The sequence below is a fragment of the Adiantum capillus-veneris genome, chromosome 15 (genome assembly GCF_014529385.1).
Source record: "Adiantum capillus-veneris isolate H3 chromosome 15, ASM1452938v2, whole genome shotgun sequence".
Lineage (NCBI taxonomy): Eukaryota > Viridiplantae > Streptophyta > Polypodiopsida > Polypodiales > Pteridaceae > Adiantum > Adiantum capillus-veneris.
This window is the reverse complement of record NC_140945.1, coordinates 44,336,697-44,354,472: the sequence shown is the minus strand read 5'-3', so window position 1 is coordinate 44,354,472 and position 17,776 is coordinate 44,336,697. Positions and strand designations below refer to the sequence as shown.

Genomic DNA, 17,776 nt, shown 5'->3' with positions numbered 1-17,776 from the left:
GAAGATTAATGGAGTTAGCAATTTAGTATGCCAAAAATATGAGCACATGATACATCATACATATTACATCATACATGTGAAAGCATAAATAAAGAGTATGATGTAGCCAACTCAATTACCTGCCTAGCCATTGGCATCTCGTGCATGGACCTCAACATGCGTAAATTGGAGCGACAATAGATAAGCCGCTCCAATTGCTTCGTAGAAAGCTTGTTGCGGATCTTGGTGTGTATAAGAGAATACGCCGACCAATTCCGCTCACATGCACCCGATGAGCAATCTTAGAGCACATAGATGATAGAAGAGAGGCATGAGATTTGAATTGTGGGAGTTTTCAATTGAGAGGTGACTTATGTGACATGTCACATGAATGATGAATGTCAAATGATGACATGATTGAGATTATAAATTTATAATTTATGGTATGGTATTATGTATAATTATTAATATATATGATATACCTGTCCAAGAACCCTCAATGCCACCCTTTGAAGGTGAGGCAATTGATAGCCAAAACATTCCCACCAAAAAAGAGGCTTCACTAACGAATCCCTCTTCCAACACACCGAGGAAGCGAATGCCGTGCCTCTTTGGTCTCCATAGTTGATGAGCTCTTGGAGAAACTCTCCATGGTGTTCTTCATTGAGTATCTTTGGAAGGTACTTGTCGCGCTCCTCTTGAAGTGCTTGATCCGCAAAGATTGATGGCTTTTTGAAAGCTGGATGCAAGAGGGCGGCAAAGCCATGGATTGGTCGCCTCATCCAATCCCACCGCTTTTTAACAAGGAAGAGAATGTCATCTCTCTTTGGAGAGTCCTCCAACACATCACTACAAAGAGAGAGAGAAAGATAGTCAAGCATGGAAGGGTAGAACCGTAGATAGAAAAAGACAACTTACAATGTACATAAATCATAAGGTGATATGTTTACCGTGAACCATCGGGTGCTCCATCAAGAATGGTGGATCTCTCAATCTCCTTGTAAGCCTCCTCCATGAAGTGGTAAAGGAGACCTATGGTAGACCCTTCCATGTCGGTCATCCGAAGCACCTTATACAATGGCAATACCACCATGACAAGACCCTTGACCTCTTGCCAAAACTCCTCCTTCAAGCAAAGCCGTTGGATGGCCTTTGCATCTTGTTGGGATGATTGGGTCTCTTCTTCAATCCATGCTTTGAACTCATCCGAGACCATTGTCTTTTGCAAGTTGGTTTGCACATCATAGAGGCGCTCAAGGAGGAGCCACATAGCGGCAAAGCGTGTTGCGAAAGGCTTCTTCAACTCCAAGCCGGAGTAAGTGCGATATATCGCAAGTACTCTCACCTTTTTGTTGATGAAGTTGACGATGGAGAGGGCTTGGGATAGAATGTCCTTTACCCAAGGTAGGTCGCCAATGTCCTCCAAGAGGAGGTCAATGCAATGTGATGCACATGGAGTCCATACTATGTGTGGATACTCCGCCTCTAGCTTTTTGGCCATGGAAGCACAATTGGAGGCATTGTCAGTGATTACTTGAATGACGTTGCTTGGACCGATTTACATGTGGAGAAAGAAGGGAAAGTGAGAAGAGCCAAGGCAAAAGACAAAATTGAAAATAGTAGATACTTGAGAGTGGAATCAAAATTTTTACCTCTTTTATGGCTTGACCAATGTGGCGGTAAATGAAGGCACCCGTGACCTTTTTCCCCCTTGCTCCCGCATCAACCGCTCGCAAGAAGTAGGTGCCAAGAGGGCATGAGACAAGGATATTAATGATTTCCCCTCTTCTTGCGGTCACTCCATCCATCGGTGAGAATAGAGCAACCATACTTTACCCATCCAGCACGCACGGGGTCAAGAGACTTGTCGATTCGTGCCCTCTCTTTATCAAGCTTTTTGGTGCGCATGTCATGGTATGACACTCCCGTCCACCCTTCACATGGACCAACCGCGGCAATAGCCTTCACCATGCGTTTCCAACGATCCGTGCGAAGAATATAAAAAGAGAGATTGCACTCAATGATGGTGCGTGCAATCTCTATCTCCGCTTGTCGTTGCCTCTCTTTGAGGAAAGACAATGGACCGGAAGTTCCACCCACCGTTTGTGCAAGAGTAGCTTGCTTTGGAGGCCGCCCACCATGACTTCTTTTGCTCTTCTTTGAGACGCTACCACCCTCGGTGGAGGCCATGGTAGCGCCGCCGGATGCAACGGACATTGATGGAGAAGCATCCTCTCCCGAATCGGAGAGATCATGGTCGGGCGGAACCACCTCCTCCGATGCCTTTGCAACCGCCTTGCGCGTCTTCAAGGGGAGATACTTTGCTTTGCACTCTTGGAGAATGTCGTCGGGGATATTCGGACAAGGACCCGCTTCCCCTCCCACCTTGGTCAAGTGGATGATAAGGCGGGTGGAGCTTGAGGTCATGGTCTTCGGGCAATATTTGCAATACCATTTGCAAACATTTTGCTTGTTCTTCACCCTTTCAAAGTAGCGGCAATGCTTGTTGAAGGCTTCATGAAGAGTGGGCGGCATTATGGAGAGCTTGAGGGATGGGGAGTGATGAGAGAACTTTAGAGTAATGGAGAGCTTGAAGGAGATGGATGGAGATGAAGGGAGCTTAAGGAATAATGGAGAGCTTGAAGGAGATGAAGAAAGCTTGAGCCTTGCAGGAACAATGGAGAGCTTGAAGGAGATGAAGGGAGCTTGAAGGAGTAATGGAGAGCTTGAAGACTTGATGGAGTGCCAAAGCTTGAAGCCTTGGCCCTTGATGAATGGAGAGAGCTTGAGTAGGGAAGGAGATGAATGAGAGAGCTTGAAGGATATATGGAGAAGAAGAGAGGGTGGGCAACCTTATATAGGTTTTGAGGAGAGAGGGAGAAGAGGGTTAAAGAGAGAGCATACTTCAAAATTCAAATTCCATGTGCCATGGCCATAGCCCATGTGGCTTTGTGTGTGTGTGTGTGTGTGTGTGGATGTTGGGGGGGGGGGGGGGGGGGGGGGGGGGGGGGGGGTGGGATGGCACATTGGCTTATGATGCCCCAAGGGCCAAGGCTCCAAGGCCCCCAACGTTCAATTTTTAACGTTCAAAAACTGCCAGCACGTGGCGCTACAAAACAGCTGTAAAAACAATCAAAAAAGTCCGCCAACGGTCACTTTTTTTTGATCGGATGGAACCCGGACGGGACGGGACGGAACGGACGGGAAGTTCCGTTCGACGGACGTGGACAACCCTGGAAGCTAGAATGCTCCGAGCAGACGCCGACAACCTGTAGGCCCCAAATTTGCAGCCCCAAATTTACAAGGTAGAGTCCTCGGAATCCTTTGTCTATATCCAGCTAGATACCACTTGATTTGGCCAAATCTCGGCAGCATAACAGCCCCGTGACTTTGCGCGAAACCAATTCCCCTGTTGGAACTTACTTCCATTGGCATAAACCCTTTGATTCCTGCCCAAAAACAGTAAATTCAGCATGCTGTATTTACTGGTTTTTGCCCTGTTTTCAGCCCCAAACAGTCCCCTAACTGTCCTCTGTCAGTGGGGCACTATTCCCAATGGTTCTCGCGTCCGTATGGCTGAAAAACAATCAATTTACAACGCATACACAGCGCTGAAAACGCACCTGTACGGTGAGGTTATGACCCTCATCGATGCCTGCTTTGGAGTAGCAATTAGCTACCCCTGCTCCTGCTCAAGGAGGCTCTTGCCTCAGCACAAAAGCATGAAACCACACAGCTGTACATCAGTCAAATGAAGAGCCCTCTTGTGGGGCATCACATAACTGCACGTAGGGGAGAGAGAGAGCAGTGTGTAGTGTGCAGGTCATCACTCCTAGCACTACACTGTACATAGAGAGAAAAGCAAGCACTTCATAGCTCTTATCCTGTCATGACAGGTTCTCAATGAAGCATCCCCCAGCATAAATCGAGCGCCCCCTCTGCTGCCCTTGACCTGTAATGCATTTGGGAACAAATAGATGCAAAAAGGGGAAGATTTCCATGGCTGTCAAAACCTGCGTATCGCTGAAAACGCTGCAAAACAGCCCTGTAAACACGCATCTGATCCCTACCAATGCTGAGAATGAGCTCCTTGGTCCTAGGTAAAGTCATGGGAAGCTCAAAAATAGAGAGAAATCGCTGAAAATCAGAGTTATCAGCCTCCAAAACTGCTCCAAAGAGCCAGTTACGAGTTCTCTTCTCCCAGACTTGGTAAATTGGCCAAAAAGTGTCACTTGGCACTCATACATGCAATTTCCCCGCATTGGGCTTCCTGCTTAAAAATCTCTCAACTGTTGCATCAGTTGACTTTGCAGCAGAGTAATAAAATGTTCCCCTTGTCATTCTGAAGCTAAAGACAAGAACAAATTTCATGGCCCAAAATAGCAGTTCTCTAAATTTTAGGAGATGCTTCCGTTGGGCTCCCACTGGTCTTCTGACCATCTATCCTCATTGGGACCGCATCCAAAAGTGCAATGTGGCCCAACTGTCGGATAATTTCTGTTGGTGATTTCACCTTGACTTTATGCCTTTATTGAGTTCACGTGCTAGTATCCACCAACTTGCTAAGTGCGACAGGGTACCTACATGATCTTGAACTGAGCCTAGACATCCTTTTACTTTACGAGTTCCAATGCTGACCAACTTACCGTCTGTGGGTGAAACTACCGTTCACATTGGCCATACAATGTCCGACCATTTGCAACTTCAAAAAGAGGGTCTCAAAAATTAAACAAAAATCATTGGAAAGAAACAAACAACTAAGGTTAGCAGTTGCCACGTCCTCCTGACATACCCCCCTCTTGAAATCGCAAACGTCCTCGATTGCATACCATAAATACATGCCATAGATGATCTTGTGTGGTAAGCACCCTTTTATCATCGCATGTATCCGCAAGAAAGACTGTCAAAACATATGTACAAATGACTTAATGAGACCTTCATACTTTTGTCAAACTGTACACTGCTACTGCACTGAATCCATATGTACATTTGATGTGCTAGCTCTATCATTACCCCTCCTTTGCACACGTTGGATTGGGACATAAGTAGGTTGTAACCCAAAGGCCTCATGGTAAAGCTGCAATACATTTGGTGACTCTGACAATTCATGCTCTTCCATCCACTTTCCATCCATAGGTGGATAGTTCTTGAACTTCACCACATAGCATCTTGCAACCTGTCCCTTAACTTTTTCCCTGTGCAAGAGGCTCTTGCCTCTGCAAACGAGTTTAATTCCACAACAGTGTAGCGTACTACCACGACCAAGTAAGCTCAAATTTCAAGATGATTTACCAATGCGCCAAAGAATCCAAGCAATCGCCTTAGAGAATCGATGAGCAGCATGCCACTTCGCAGACCCACATCACTCCCGCAGGAGATCTAGTGGCCAATCTACCACCGTGAGACCTCTCCCTATCTCATCTTGGTTCATACTTGCAAACCCTAAAAACGCAACAGAAAATCAGCCCGAATTTGACCACTTTTTGGCGAGGCGAACATGAAGAATTTCTTGTCTATCTTGTGAAGAGGAACCCTCTTCCATAATGCCCTTCCCTTTGTCGGCCATTGTGTAATCCCACGTTCCTGTACTCGGTGTCTTTACCCAAACAACCAAGGCTCACTCTTTGAGGAAAAAGTGATTGATATACCGGCAATGGAACTTGAAACCGGCCCGTGGGGCGATAGGCGTTGGCTTTCACCTGAAATTCTTTACTTTAGACACACACACACAGAGCACTTTGCAAAGGGAACCTGCGACGGGAATTAACACTTAAGCACACACACGGCTCGGAAGCTAGAAGGGGGATTATGGCTTTGTACAGATCAATGATGGGACATGTATGTTGGGTTAAAGGCCTAAATAACCCCTTTTTGTACATTTTTATACTTTGTCCAGGTTCATATTGAACCTGGACACATTTTCTAAAGGTCACTTATAATAAAAGTGGGAAAACCCAAAACTCACTTATTGAGTTTTCCCCAAAAACGTGAGCTCTCTCTCTCTCCCTCTTCTTCTGCTAGCCCTTCCTCTCCTGCTGCTCTTCGCCTCCCCTCGCGTACTCTTTCACTTGCACACACAGCCGCGCGCTCATCAACTGGTATCAGAGCCCAATTAGGGTTTGCCCACAAACCTGTAAACGCTGAATTTCAGCCAAGAAGGTAAACTTTCTCGCGAGATTTTGCAATTTCGTCGCCAAAGGACTCGTCTCCGGACACTAGAGAGCTCCTGGCAACCAAAATTGACCTAAAACTGGCTGGAATTAGGTCAAAAACAAGAAATTACAGGTTATGACAGCAAAATACAGGTTTTGCAAATGATGTATTAAAGTGTTGGAATACTTTTGCTAAGTCCCCGCTACCCGAAAACACTGAAATTGCCGAAAAACAAGCCCTAAAACAGGTGTTTTAAGCAAATTTCAGATTTGCGCAGGTTTATGCAAGTTTCTTTTATGGTGCGATTACATTAGGGAAAGTGCAAATTGATGCAATCTATGCACATTTGACAAATTTTGTCGATGTATGACCATTTGTGGCTCAATTTCATTAAATTTTGATGCTACAAATTGGGGCTTTTGTGCTTACATGCTTCTAAAGGCTGTGTATTAGCCTTATGTATGTCTTCTGAGGCTAAAAACAACTAAATTTGTTGTTTTCGAGCACAAATTCGCTCGCTGAAATTTTCTGCGCATAAATTTCAGAAATTGAATTTTGTGCCCAAATCGACCTATTTTGCCCCAAATTGCTCCTGTGACCATTTGGAGCTGTAGTGCACATCTCTGTGAGGCTATACTCCGATTTTTGCGCATTTTGCCCAAAAATTCAACGTATTATCCCTCTTATTTCGTGCAACTACCGCCTCATCTTCTTCGGATGTGAAGAACCTCTTCGAGATTAGAAGGTTCGATGATACAGGTTTTGATCTTTGGAAAGATAGGATTCAGGGAATCCTATTCCTTAAGGATTGCAAAGGGGCACTTGAACAGGTGAAGCCACAGAATATGACGGATGAAGCATGGGTTAGCATGAATAGGAAGGCCGTTACATACATTAAAATGGCCATGACAGATGAGACCGTCATTGATGTGAAAGGTCTCACGACTGCTTTTGATGTGTGGGAGAAGTTAAAGGAAATGTATGAACTATTGACATTGAAATTGGTTCTGCACTTATGCAATATATTAACAGCAACATGCCCTACGCTATGGAATGTTACATCCGCCTGTCAACCAGGTGCACTTGATGCGAAAACTTGTTGGCATGCAACTAGATGAGTCCAAGAGCGCGGCAGAGCACTTGTCATTGTTCGCAGGTACTTTGTCGCAGTTACAGGATTCTGGCTTGCCCCCTTTTGATGATAAGCTGAAAGCTATCTTCTTGCTTATGACCTTACCTGAGTCATGGGAAACTTTGGTGATTTCGTTGTCCAATAACCCCAATTTGACCTTTGATGGTGTTAGGGGTTCTATCTTGAATGAAGAAATCAGGAGGAAAGCAAGTGGAGAGGGAGGCAAATCTGCCAACATGGTTAGAGGCAGGATAGAAAAGAAGAATGCTTATGCACAAAGGAGTAAGAGTAAGAGTAAAGAAAGGGGAAATGCAAGCAAAGGAAAGGGTGATGTGACTTGCTATCAATGTGGTAGGAAAGGTCACAAGAAACCCGATTGGCAAGTACTATAAAGCTGAGTTAGAAAGAAAAAAGAATGGCGGAGACAAAAAGAAAGAGAAGAAGGAAGTCAAGGCAGATGCACAAGATAGCTCAAAGGACAAAGAGAAGGCCAATGTGGCTTCTAGTGTCGTGATTGAGGAGCTGTCAGATGTAGAGGACATCTTGTGTGCCACTTTGTCAGATGATGATGCTTATGACTTTGATGCCTCTCTAAATGTTCATTCACAGGACATGCAGATCACCAAGAGTGATCTTATTGATGCTTTATTGACTGTCAATGATGCATTGTCCCAGACTTGGATTGTTGATTCCGGTGCTTCATTTCATGTGACTCGTATCAAGGAGTGTTTCTCTACTTTTGATGCGGGCAAGCGTGGCCATGTATACCTTGGAAACAATCAGCATGTTCCATTGAGGGTATTGGCATTGTGCATCTCTCCATAGATGGCACAAATGAGCTTGTCTTTCATGATGTTCAATATGTGCTGGGAATCAAGAAGAGTTTGCTTTCTGTTGGTCAGATGGATATGCATGGTTACAACATCTTGTTTGAGAGAGGGTCATCGAAAATGACTAAAGGCTCAAGGCTGATTGTAAAGGGCACAAAGAAAGGGACATTTTACTGCATGCATGGAAAGGCCGTGTTGGGCAAGTTTATTGCATTGGCTGAAATTAACTCTCACATGGAGTTGTGGCACTAGAGGCTTGGCCATATGAGCCAAAAGGGCCTTTCTAAACTTTGTACTTTGAACAAGCTTGATGCTAAAGGCACAAAGCTTGACTTTTGTAATGAATATCAATATGGCAAGCAAGTAAAGCGTTCTTATTACTCTGGTGTCTCTCGTAAATCTTGTGTGCTTGATCTTGTACATTCCGGTGTATGTAGCATGCCTACTAAGTCTATGGGTGGTGCATGTTATTATGTCTCCTTTGTTGATGATCACTCTAGGAAAATTTGGGTTTATTTGCTGAAGTCTAAGGATGAAGCCTTTGCTGCGTTTAAGAAATTTCTTGCATTTGTGACCACCTAAACAGGCAGAAAGCTAAAATGCTTGCGTACAGACAATGGGAGGGAGTGGTGTGGTTCAAAGATTCAATAGGACACTTTGTGAGAGGGTGAGATGCATGCTGTCCACAGCTAATCTCTCTCATGGATTTTGGGGAGAAGCTTTGAAAACTGCAGTGCATATATGCAATCGATCCCCTCACATGTCTTTGAAAGGTGACATCCCTGAAGAGGTTTGGTTTGGCAAGCCTGCTTCATATGATCACTTACGCATTTTTGGTTGCAAAGCTTTTGTGCATGTTAGACCTGAGTTTAGGAGTAAACTAGATGCAAAGTCCATTAAAGGCCTCTTCATGGGATATGGTGAAGAAGGCGAAATGGGTTACAGGATTTGGTTACCTCAGCTCAAAAGGGTTGTACGCAGCCGAGATGTTGTTTTTAATGAGGCAAGGCTGCTTCAAAACAATTGTGCCTCAAAGCATGACCATAAAAGGGTGAAATTTCAGCATGACCAACCACCTGTTAGGCCTATTTTTGACCCTCAGGATGCACCACAAATGGCTGAAAATGTAGATGATCCAGTGGTGTTTGAGCCAGATGATGTTGGACAGCAAATTGAGGCTCCTGAAGGGCATTTGCAGCCAAGAAACAATGCTGAAAATGGTGCTGAAAATGATGTACAGCATCCCATTGTTGATGATTTTGTAGTGCCACCTGATGTAAACCCATTGCCGGATAATGTGGATCATTGGGTGAGGCGGTCTACTCGTCAAAGACGGCCTGTGAGTCGATATGCCCCCTCTTTGCATTACATTATGTTGACAGATGAGGGAGAGCCTCTTACGTATAAAGAGGCAAAGACATGTGAGCACAACGACAAGTGGGAGCTTGCTATGCAAGAAGAGATTAAAGCTTTGCATGCTAATCATACTTGGGATTTGGTTGAATTGCCCAACGGAAGGAAGGCTATTCCTAACAAATGGGTGTATAAAATCAAGACTGTTGATGCAAAACCCAAGTATAAGGCAAGGCTTGTGGCAAAGGGATATGTTCAAACCAAGGGCATAGACTTTCAGGAAGTGTTCTCTCCTGTTGTGAAGATGACCACTTTGCGTGTATTGTTTGCCATTGTGGCTGCTCTTGATTTGGAAATGGACCAAATGGATGTACATACCGCTTTCTTGCATGGTGATGTGGAAGAAGACCTTTACATGAAGCAACCCGAGGGTTTTGTCATCCCTGGCAAGGAACATTTGGTATGTATGCTCAATAGAAGCTTGTATGGGCTGAAACAATCATATAGACAGTGATACAAGAAGTTTGATCGCTTCATGCTTAAACATGGTTACAAAAGAAGCCATGCAGACCATTGTTTGTATACCAAACGTGATGAGAATGGCAGCCCTATCATTCTTGTGCTCTATGTAGACGATATGTTGATAGCTGCAAAGAAAAGAAGCGCTGTTGATGCTCTTAAAGGGCAGCTGAAATCTGCGTTTTCAATGAAATACCTTGGGGCAGCTGAACATATACTTGGAGTGCATGTTACACGGCAAAGAGACAAGCGCCTATTGTATTTGTCGCAAGAAAAGTACATTGAAAAGGTGTTGGACAGATTTAACATGGCTGAAGCAAAGCCTCTTGGTGTGCCATTACAGCCATATGTTAAAATCTCCAAGGATGATTGTCCCAAGTCAAAGGAAGAAGCCAATGACATGCAAAGTGTGCCTTATGCTTCAGCTTGTGGTTCACTTATGTATGCTATGGTTGCTACTAGGCCTGACATAGCCCATGCAGTGGGAGTTGTGAGCCGGTTTATGGCTAATCCAGGCAGGTTGCATTGGGATACAATGAAGTCCATTATGAGGTACTTGAAAGGGACTAAAAACAAATGCCTCTGCTATGGTAAAGGACCAATGGAGTTGAAGGGATTTTGTGACTCTGACATGGCTGGTGATGTGGATACACGGAAATCTACAAGTGGCTATGTATTTACTCTTACGGGAGGTGTTGTTTCATGGTGTTCTAGATTGCAAAAGATTGTTGCATTGTCTACAACAGAGGCTGAATATATTTCAGCCATTGAGGCTTCCAAAGAAGCTATTTGGTTAGCACGCCTATGCAGTGAGTTTGGTTTGCCTGCCAAGGCACCTATGCTTGGTTGTGATAGCCAGAGTGCCATATATCTGGCAAAGAACGCCATGTTTCATGCACGCACAAAGCATATTGATGTGCGGTATCATTTTATACGAGAAGTGCTTGAGAATGGCCTTATTACATTGGTTAAGGTCCATACATCACAAAATCCAGCCGATGCTCTCACTGAGTGCTTACCCAAAGCACAACATCATCTATGCATAGAGATGGTGGGAGTCACGTAGCTTAAAGGCGCCATTTATGTCTTTATGTGGGAGGTTGTTGGGTTAAAGGTCTAAATAACCCCTTTTTGCACATTTTTATACTTTGTCCAAGTTCATATTGAACCTGGACACATTTTTTAAAGGTCACTTATAATAAAAGTGGGAAAACCCAAAACTCACTTATTGAGTTTTCCCCAAAAACGTGAGCTCTCTTTCTCTCTCCCTCTTCTTCTGCTAGCGCTTCTTCTCCTGCTGCTCTTCGCCTCCCCTCTCTGCACACACACTGCACTTCCTCGCGTGCTCTTTCACTTGCACCACCGCCGCACGCTCATCAATGTACGTACTTCAGAAGGGGTATCTGATTTAGTTCACTCTACTATTGGAGTGAAACAAGGCTGCCCATTGTCTCCTACTCTATTTGGTATGTATGTTGATGAGGTGTCCGATTACATTGACAGAGAGGGTCACAGAGGTGCCCAACTGGCAGGGACGTGGATCCCATTGTTGTTATATGTTGATGATATTGTGTTGATATCTGACTCACCAAAGGGTATGCAACAACATCTGGAGGCATTACACAGTGTTGCAAAGGATAGTGGATTGTGTGTAAACCTTGGTAAAACCAAGGTTATGGTGTTTAACACCACACCACAGTAGATCAGGAGATCAACCCCTACTTTCACGTATGGTCAGGAGATTGTGGAGTATACAAATGCATACACTTACCTGGGGGTAGTCTTTACTGGGCCGAGATTTTCTTTAAGAACAGCACCAGAGACTAGTGTAATGGTAATTGCCTATGAAATTTGAGAGTAGTGGAATTAGTAATTAGGTGAAGCACTTTTGAGAGATTCTTTGTGAGCATAGCAGTTGAACTTAATTGATGATAGCAACATAAACATGGTACTTAGTTAACTTGGCATGAACAATACTTTTGCGAGAGAGAGAGTTTAGAGAACATGACAATAGTTGAGGACCGGATTCATATGGAGCCAGTCCCCCCTCCAATAGGCATTTGTATTATAGTTTCTCCCATCAAGAGAGACATGGTACAATACAATCTTTGTGTTCCTTGTAACCTAGGTGATGCAATGAAGATGCAAAGCTTCATGCATCACAAGCATAACATAAACTTGAAGAAAGCATTAACTATCCCAAGCCTCAATCCCAAGGCCTCAAACACCTTCGAAGGTGGAGAGAGCTAGCGGGGATGAGGATAGGGAAGAGGAAGAAGAAACATTCCATAGGAGAAAGAAATAGTTCCTCACTTATCATTACTCTTCTTGCTAGCATACATAATAGCATAGTAATGAAGATGGAGAAGATGGCAAGCTTAAGCATTGAAGCATGACTCTTGGTTGGATTTGCATTCCATAGCCAAGAGTGTTGGTGTAGGCTTCCACTCTCACAAGCTTGGAGAAGGAGGTGGTGTTCCTCAACTTTCACCAAGTGAGAATGGCTTTGCAAATGAGTGTGTGTGTGGAGTATATCCCCCTAGCACCCCCCCTCCTTGCTTTGGGCGAGTGGTGACCTTTCTGCATGTTGCAAGCTCATTGGACCCCTCTCCCCCTAGCCAATCACATGCAACAGGCAGTCAAGTACATGGGTAGTCTTTTGACTAGTGTCCTCCTTACCCCTTAGAGAGAGAGAGTTTGAAAATATCTAGATATTTGTTAGATGGAAGTAGAAGCTTATTGGACCCCTCTTTAGCCCAACCAATAGCATTCAAGCACACCATGTGGTTAAGCTTAGTGAGAGTCTGACATGTGTCCCATGTGCTCTTTTAGAATTCCCTTACCTTTGAGATTTTTATGCATTGGAAGTTTCTCAAGCAACTTCCTCATTAAGTGTGTAGGTTCTCTTTTTTACTCAAGCATCTTACCCCCCATGCATAGGAAGCTTCTCAAGCAACTTCCTCCTTAAATGTGACAAGTACCTCAAATACCTTAGTCATCAAGCAAGACAAGCACCTTAGATGGAGTTCCCACCTCAAGCACAACCCTAGCTTGCTTAAGTTTAGGTCGGGTTCCCACCTCAAGCACAGCCCTAGCTTGCCTAAGTTTAGGTCGGGTTCCCACCTCAAGCACAGCCCTAGCTTGCTTAAGGTTCCCACCTCAAGCACAACCCTAGTTAACCTTGCTCTTTGGCAGACCATCTCTCATTTGGGCCCATTTACCATTTACCCTCGTTCCCGTTTATTATCCCATATTAAATGATCAGTTTAATATGAGAAAATCATTTGGGTTGGTTAGATATCAGATATTTAATGACACTAGACTGACTAGAGCTTATGCGGCTTTGGGAGGATTGGAGAGGATGTGTTCGCAGGTTCAATTCCAGGAACCTAGGACAAAGTTATGGCTCTTTGATACTTTGGTTGCCTCTACTATGCTATATCAAGACCTTCTATAGGCCAGGAAGGCTGGAGACGTATGGAGAGGCCTTTGGTATCTATGATCTCTCGGCTGATTAGAGCCAAGGCCTCCGTACCGCATGATCATTCGAGCAGAGTTAGCTGTCCCCCTTATGGAGATTGAGGAGATCAATCTTCTTTGTACACAGCCTATGGGATACTACCAGAGATAGATATGCAAGGTTGACCCTGGGGGATACATCCGCTGGTATGCACAGATGACATCATGGTTTCAAACACATGGCTTCACCATGGACAGGCTGCCTCCTTTTCAGTACTCTCTACAGGCACCCTTGATGTATCTGACTCAGGTGGAGATTACTAGACTCATTCGTCAGGATCTGATCCATCTCAACACGAGGAGGACATGGATAGAGCCGATACAGGAGCTGGGCACGAAGATGGCTTTCTATAGAGAGCATCTTCTCCACCTCACAAGGGATGGGTTTGTGATTCGACCTAGCTATATGGACACACATCTTTCTCATGGTTTGCATTGTGCCATTGGCCAGATACGCACATCCTCACATCAGCTTGAGATTGAGACTGGCAGACTCAGAGGGATACCAGCAAATAGCAGGATATGCCGCTTATGCCATCTAGAGCCAGAGACAGAGTTACATTACATATGCCATTGCACAGTGTACTATGAGATACAAGGCCGTTTCCATTGTCTATTTAGAAAGGGTTTTGGGCCTCTATCTAGGGTCATGAGTTATGAGGATCAGAGATGTCTTGGACTGTATCTACTTGAGTACACAGGCATAGAGACACTTTACTGAGGAGAGCTAGAGAGAGGCAGTCCCAGAGACAGATTACAGATTTCTTTACACTAGATATGGACACCCAAAGGAGCAGCCACCATTGTAGAGCTCTGCCCGCACTCATACTACCAATATTAGCATTCTCATAGACCGAGCATTGGAGCTAGGGAGATCTAGACAACCACGATTGAGGAGAGTAGCTACACAGTATCGACGGAGATTACAACAAAGGATTCAAGCCATACTTTCTCGACGTCCAAAGTGCGGACGAGGATGGATCTCTACCATATCTATCTTCCCTCTCCCTTCTCTCATTGTACTACACAGTGTACTGGGCACCTTTTGTATTAGCTGGCACATCCATACAACCCCGGTTTGTAGTAGTTGTATCTTTATTTCAGTTCTTTTTTTTTTTTATTCTGAATATGGTATCAAATTCACTATGTTGTAACAGCTTGGTCTCATAGGTCATTTTGGCCTTTTGAAGACGTTAATATAACATTTCATTTCATTTCATTTCTCTCTCAGTGCGTGCGTGCGTGTGTGTGTGTGTGTTGGGGGGGGGGGGGGGGGGAGTCAGCTAACGGCATAGCAAGACCTCTCAACTGTGGAGTTCTGAGGCACAAAAAGAGAGACATGACCTCCGCAAAAAACAGAAAGAAGTAGGCAGCCAAGGGACATCCTTGGCAAACTGAACGAGACAGAGGAAAGCGGCATCCAATGTGACCCCTAATTGTGATAGCACTAGTATGATATAATGCAGAGGCACCTCTGATCCACTGCAAGGGAAAACCCATCCTCTAAATAGAGCCCTCAAAGAAACCCCAATCTAGTCTATCATAAGCCTTCTCAAAATCAAGAACCATGAAAGCTATAGGCTGATCTATTTGACGAGCCCACTCGATTACTTCATAGAAAGTAAAGAAGCATGGATGATATCGGGCATTAAGGGTTTCAAGAGCATATTGATCATGCGAGTGAAGATCTTATACACAGAAGACATGAGGGTGATCAATCTCCACTATCAGAGGGACGATCCATCTCCGCCTTTTGGTATAAGAGAAACAAGTCCTCAACTTATATAGGCAGCCATCTCTCCTATGTCAAATATGTGTTGCAAACCTGAAAGCATAACAGGGTTGAGAGCATCCCAAAACCTCAAAACCTGAAAGCATAACAGGGTTGAGAGCATCCCAAAACCTCAAAAAGAATTGTCTAGTCAACCTGTCCTCTCCAAGACAAAAGGGAGACCGACGTTGACGAAGCTCTTCACCGACCGATGCATTACTTTCTCGGACAACACCCAATGCCGGGCATCCTCGAGCATTGATGATGATGATTTTAGTCTTTCAGTTTACTTCATTTTTATTTTTGTGCCCAGGCATTGGATTAGATCCACAAGGATTGTATCAATTTGGTCTCATAGGTCTTGTTGGTCTTTTGAAGACGTTTAATATAACATTTCATTTCATTTCATCTCTCTCTCTCTCTCTCTCTCTCTCTCTCTCTCTCTCTTTGTGTGTGTGTGTGTGTGTGTGTGTGTGTGTGTGTGTGTGTGGAAATTATCTCACCTTCCTTGGTTTTGCCCTGATTCACGAGATTTCTTGCTCATGCTTTCCAGGCAATTACGCTCGAGGTTTCCTTCTTCCACTTTTGGGAAATACCTTTGGGTGTGCGAAAGGTTCTCCAGACAGATTCGTTCGCATGCGTTGTTTATGCATTGGGTCAGATAGTGGGCCTTTCGTCAATATGGTCCCAAAGAAATGTGGCTCTCTTTGAATCTCGCCAATTCCAGCTCTGTGCTCATTTCAGAGGTTCCCTACGACAATCAATCTTTGATTGTTGTAGATTGAAAGACATGGATATCATGTCTTTGACGCTTTTCCATGATTGTTTTTGATTTGGAAGTGTGCTTCCTCACAACTGCAACTTCCAAGAGTTCGCGTGTGTTTTTGTATCTGATCTTTCTTGTGGGTTTTCCTCACTTTGAGGATTCCCACATGTAATTAATCTAATAGATTTAAGAAACAAAAATGTGTGTGGAAATTATGAAGAGAAACTACTTGCAAAAGTGCTGAATAAATGTGTATCCCAGCTCAAAGCAAGAACTGTTCAACCAATAGGTGAGCGTGGACAGCTCCTGCAAAGTGCTGAAAATGAGGCCCACCCATCAGGTAGAGAAAAAAATGTTCGTCGGTAAATCTGCAGCTTCAAAAGACAGCATGCAGGCCACTATGGCTGGCCTAAAACCTGTAAAGCCCCAATGACTGTGGCAAGTGCCGGTAATCGCTGAAACAAAAAGAGCACCTGTGCTGGTGTTACGCGCAGCAAAGGGAAATCCAGCACAGAAACCACCTCTCAGGACATGGAGTTGCAGGCAGTAGGTTGGTCGCCTAGGCTGCAACGAGCAGGTTCTGCTGCAAATGAAGTCGCGAAAAGGATTGTTATTGTCGCAAACCCTAGAACAGACCAACGTGAATCAGATGCCCACGCCAATCTGCTGCAGATCAACTGGCGAGCTGTATTGTCACTGTTGCAAACCATAGAGCAGACCAGCGTGAAGTAGATGCCCACGCAAGCAAGTTTTGTAGCTGGAGTGGAAGCAGCAGGGGCACGACGCGAACCTCTCTCTCTCGCCCTACACATTGGCACGGTTGTACGCATCCATCCTTGAGGAGCAGTTGAGTAGATGGGCAGGGAGAGAGGGTGTACGGACAATAGGACAGGCGGGTTTCAGGAGAGGTTTCTCTACTCTTGATCATATCTTGACACTCAGAGCCATGATTGAGGAGGGGAGATCACGTGGGAGACGGCTCTATTGTTGCTTTGTGGACTTCCGCAAAGCCTTCGATACAGTGCCCTAAGCTAGATTGATGCGCAGACTGGAAGAGATGGGGATTCCAAAAGAGTTGATTTTGCATCAGAGGTGCCATATTTGGCTGCTGTCCAGAAAAACCAGCCATGCCAAAATGAGCTTGTGGCACCCCAAACTGGCCCTGGTTGCTCTGAAAACCTTGCTGCATGATGCCGATGCTACCATACATGGGGTTTGGCATCATGCCTTGCATACGCCCAAACATTGTTCCTGGCATGTACAACTGACTTCCAGGCGCATAACCAGCCATACTCTTGAACACAGATCCACCCCCAAAATACCCACGATGTACCGTGGGTGGTGAAAAAAATGGATGCATTGCCTAGTAACCAGTTCCCTGTCCATTCAAGACAGCATGCGGGCTCTGAAAGGTGGAGGGCTGAACTGGCATAGCCTGTGGAATAGGCGTTCTAACCACTTGTTCAAGGACGGGAGGAACCTATTTTGGAGCCCATGACTCCGCAGCATGCGAGTGTTCCCTATCCTCCTAAGACGCATGAAGTACTTGGGCTTTGAGCCTCAACAAGCTCTGTTCGTGGTGTAGGTTGTCTATTTTGATGTGGCACTGGTGGCGCTTGCAATAACTCCATAAACCTTGGGTCCTGCACCAGCTGCGAAAACACATTGACCGCGGCAACTAACTGAGTTCTAAATGCATCATCCTCGAGTTGCCCAGTCATAAAGCCCTGTGTTGGAGGGACATTCACATCAAC

The 17,776-nt window shown here is 44.8% G+C and overlaps 1 protein-coding gene and 1 pseudogene across 1 annotated transcript in view; both read right to left on the bottom strand.

The window, feature by feature from the left end:
- LOC147440594 (sulfite reductase [ferredoxin], chloroplastic-like) overlaps positions 1–17,776 on the bottom strand; it is a 105,299-nt gene that overhangs the window by 32,572 nt on the left and 54,951 nt on the right. The window lies entirely within an intron of this gene.
- On the bottom strand, positions 810–2,514 carry LOC147440595 (uncharacterized; annotated as a pseudogene).